The sequence below is a fragment of the Penaeus japonicus genome, unplaced genomic scaffold, assembly GCF_977035675.1.
Source record: "Penaeus japonicus unplaced genomic scaffold, GWHDUDI00000001_assembly GWHDUDI00000013, whole genome shotgun sequence".
Taxonomy (NCBI): Eukaryota; Metazoa; Arthropoda; class Malacostraca; order Decapoda; family Penaeidae; genus Penaeus; species Penaeus japonicus.
Window position 1 is genome coordinate 15,857,190 of NW_028234415.1, and position 5,000 is coordinate 15,862,189.

Genomic DNA, 5,000 nt, shown 5'->3' on the forward strand with positions numbered 1-5,000 from the left:
TGATATACCAGTGTTTTCCTGTTCCGTCTCTTTTCTCTGTTTTCTCTTAGTTTACTTATCAAAGTCTTTTGACTTTGCCTTTTTCATAGCTCAAGTCCGGTGATATCCATGCTTCTTTATATTCGTCAGTTTCCTTTAGTTTCATATTCTTTCCAATCAGTTTGCATTTCTGTTTTTTTTTTTACTAATTTGCCCATAATTGACCGTGGTCTCAAAGCCTTCTCTAATATTTGCCATCTGTAAAGGCACTCAACTTTATTTCATTGAGCTTTAGTTTTGTTATGATATCATTAATCATTTTCATATCATTTGTTTTCCTGATTTCAGGATAATTTTCTTCTTTTTCTTCTAGATTGAATATAAAAAGCCTATTTGTTTTCTGAATGTATCTTCATTTTTCTTCTCTTTCTTTCCTTTTGTAGGTTGCTTTGGTTTTGGTTGCTTCTTTTTGTCGCCGACAACCTTCCAGTCAGCTTCATCATCGTGTTTTGTTTGTTCAGTGTCTAAAATATCACTGTCTGGAATATTTTTGACCTATTTATCTGATTTTTGCCTTACTATTTCAGAAAACAGTTTTTTTCCTCCTGATTTAGTTTACTTGGCTCACCTATTGGATTCTTTAGTTTCTTCTTTGCTTTTACTTTTACATTCTTAATGTCTTGTACAGCCTTTTTCTGTTTCCAGTTAAGCAGCCTGAGTTACCTTGTTTTCTTTAGGTTTTTCTTTTTGCTCTTGTTTTAATTAATAAATTTCATCTTTCAATATTCGTATCTCCCTTAAACATTGAATCTTTAAGTCCTTTGATTCTTCATACATTTTCTTTATTATGTTTTCTAGTGGGCATGCGACCCTCACACTTTTGGGGTGTGTGTTTTTTTGTTCACAGATATGACTCATTTCCTCTCTTTCCAGTTTGTCCGATACGGGTGCACTACTTTCCTGTACATTTTCTGTCATTGTGTCCCTATCTTTCTCAATTCTAATCAGTAAAAAAATAAATAAATAAATAAAAAATAAAGCTTCTGATATATTGTAACAACTTTAAATTTGTTCTAGTTCTGTTTCAAGACTATAATTACTTTTAGTTTTGATGTCTGCACCAGCTGCAGTCTTTCTGTATATTTTCTTAATCATTCATTCTTAGTTCATTATTGATGCATGTTAGGTAAGCATCAATATTAGTTTTATATCATTTTCTGCTTTTCAAGTAAGTATTTTGACATTTGTGGCATTTTTACCATCACAGGTTTGGCATATATATTGCTCAGTTTCATTGTGTTTAAAACATTTTTTCTCAATTTTAGAGTTTCTTTAACTTCTCCTTGGTCTAAACATGTAGTGTTTAATCAAACGGTTAGTTATTTAAGTCTGGTCAAGGTCACATCGGAAGCAACTAGCCCACGCTGTTCATACACAGCTGAGCCAGCGTTTTGTCCTCCTCTTTCTCCTTGATGCCATTTCTTTTCTTTCCTGCCGTTTTTGTTTCTAATTTGTTTTCTATATTGTCTCCTATTTTTTGAATATATATACATATATATATATATATATATATATATATATATATATATATATATATATATATATATATATATGTGTGTGTGTGTGTGTGTATGTGTGTGTGTGTGTGTGTATGTATGTATGTTTGGTTGTGTGTATGTATGTATACGTACCAATGATCAATCCTTTCGGTGACCCGTGTCCAACTGATAGCAGACGAATACGTTATCAGTGCAGCGTATTTGCTCAGCATCCCCGCTGGAGGAACAAGCAATGGCTTAGGTGCGGAACAGATTGTGGAAGATATTCATCTGGCGAAAGGTGAGCTCGGAGTTGAGAAGGTGTAGGAAGTGACGGAGAGAGTTGACTACCTCACTGATGATGAGACTGAAAATTGGCAGGTGAGGAGTCTCTCAATGAGAATCCTGGTAGAAAGTACGACGCGCTCTGGATAGCGTGGCGTCGAGAGCATGGGTTACATAGCCCATCCCATATTTTTTTTTTTACTTTGTTTATTGAGACAAGTGGTTACGTATATTTCAATAGGATGAGGTCACATAGGTTATCCTTACCTCATTCTTAGTCTTTCTTTGGGCTCACATATTTTTTTTTTACAAAACCTTACAACTATATCAACATATTGAAATATATATATAGTGCAAAAGGTGGATTAATCACATGCACACAAAGTTAAATGTTTACATTTTAGGAGAGTGGCATAACTTTTCACCTTCACCATGATAAGTACTCTTCTAAGGTCACATAATCACACTCCTAAATATGTGACGTCCATATATCTTAACAAAACATATGTTCCTGGAGAAAAGAATTTATCAGAATGTCAAGAAAAATGTTTGTACTTGCCCCTTCCATATGGATGTTGTATCATAACTGATATTCACCCAATCTCAAGAAAACCCTGCTCGGGCTTTCATATTCTCAGCAGAAAGGAAGTCATTGTCCTATGTACACAATTGCCATGTTACTGATGCAAAATGTTTTTACTTCAAAATTTTATTTACCTGGCCATTTCTAAAAATCCATCCAGCCTGTTCGAAGAGTCCAGCTATCTCTGCGTTTCTGTAAATCTGAAGCATGGGACACTATAAGATGGAATGTACTGGTGTGTGACCTTGGTAACCTACACACCCTGCATTCTTTTTCCCATTCACCTGTCAGAGCACATAATTCCCAGCAATATTGATACCCAAACCTAATTTTCATTTGTCCAGAGTCTCTCTACTTGCTCTTTCCCCTTCCATAAGTGAAGTCTGTGTTCATCACTAGATGCGTATACTGTTGCAAGGTTTCGCTCGCCTCAATCGACTCACTTTTCCTAATCTCATCCTTGTCTTACTGTATCCTCTTGATATTACTCCATGCCTGCTGAAGAGTCTAAATGCTTTTAATGTCCCCCTCACATTTTATAGCTGATTCCTTCGTTACTTCATCCACACCCTCATTATGGGTGACACCAACATACACTGGAATCCAGACGATTGTAATCACACGTCCCTGGCCTCGTAGCCTATGAGTTATCAATCGGCACTAGTTAACAATGTGTTCAAACACAGGGCCCTTGCTATTAAGTGAGTCCAGCACTTCCCTGCTATTCACAAAGAAGAATGCTTCTATATTAATAATTTCAGTCTTTCCAAGTACCGTCAATATTGCCCATAACACAGCCTGTGTCGATGATATATGATTACTCAGTCATATCATACTGCTTGTAGTGACCACGCAACTCACAGTGAACTGTCTGATGATAACCCCACATCCTGCTCTGCCATCCTTCAGAACTGATCCATCACAGTAGACATGAGCAATATCAAAGCGTGTTAGACTCTTTATCTTATAATCTTATCCTTTTTTTAGTTGACCTGTTGGCAACTTTATCTAAAAAACCCTGACTGACATACCCGTTGACAACCCCAGTATGAAGTTGACGAAGACTGTCACCTTGGAATCTTTCAAAGTCGGTGACAAAAGTAAGAAAATCTGTAAGGCTCTGGCATAGGTTCAGAATAAACTTGCCCAAGAACCTCAGGCTGGACCCTTCAAACCAGCCTCTGGTTCAGACAAGTCTCTGGCATCGGTTCAGACGACAAGTCAATCTAAAACTGGAAGCCAGATAGGACCCTCCAAACCTGCTGTCCCCACTGTCAAAACTCCGGTGTCGGTTCGGAGAAATGGCAACAAGCGGCTTCGGCCGGCTACAGAGGACGAGTCTATAGTCCAAAGGTGGTTCCCCCTAAACCGGAGGGATTCGATAATGCCTACCAGATGGCATGGGCTCTGCAGACCCAGAGACAGAGCCGACTGACGACTAGAATTGCCAGAGACAAAGGCATGGTAATCATACCAGGGATCAAGCCACACTCACCTTCCTCCAGGAGACAGACAAGCTCCTGGATGGGCGGAAGGTGAGCCTGTCGGCTCTGACTCCCGAAGATAGGAAAACCAAGATGGTGCCAGATTATCACCACTTGTTCGAAGGTAGTTGAAGCTTCCCGACTCTCCAAAGGGCAGCACCCAACCAGGAAAGTCCTGGTCACTTAGAAGGGAGCCCTAGTTCCGTCCTTGAACCTTGGGGCTCCTACAGCCTGAGTACGCACGTCCCTGACCCTCTCCACTGTTTTACGTGCCAAAAGTACAGACACCACCAGGCCGCTTGCTCGGCAAGGCCAAAGTGTGGTGTCTGTAGTCAGGCCCACAGCACGGAGGTGTGCCTTAAAGCACACAAGATGGGCAAGCAGGGCACCACTGCTAAGTGTCACAACTGCCACAAAAAGCACCACACCTAGAGCCTCGGCTGTTCCGTGAGGAAGGAAGAGGGTCTTTATTGGCAAGAAGTTGTTGCAAAACGACCAGACTTTGTTTCCGCCCCTCCACGCACTTGTGTCTGGGAACAGAACAAAGACACCCACAACACAAAGGAGTTCCCGGACCTAGTGGAGGTGCCAAGACGGAAACAGACCCGGAATGGGTCTGAGAACCCCACAAAACCTTTCCCAAGAGCGGAAAAACCGGCTCTATTTACAGAGACGGACTTGACGCTCCTGCTCACGACAGTTGTCACGGCGGTTGCAACAAAAATGGGGAGGATTAGTGAGGAGATGAAGAAGACAGTCAAGGTTACCATGACGGCAATGACCCACACTGTCACTGCCCTGAAGGAGAGGGAGAAGAGTCCAATGGCCTCAACACCCACTCCAACTCAAAGTGAGACTCCTCTCCCCACAAACCCCCAGCCGACCTGCAGCCAAGACCACAATGGCAGAGCCTGCACCTAAACCCCAAAGGGTGAGGAAGCCATGACCAACCAGAGTGAAGGTCAGGGCGACCAGGGGTTCTCCACCTCCCAGGAGACCCAGCCCTACCAATGGTTCCACCTGTCCTGATGGTAGTGACGAGTCAAGTGAGGAACTTAGCAAGGCGTTGTCAGACTCCAAAAAGTTTGACGTTACCCAAACTGGGGCGTCAGACACTGAGACCCATTATGT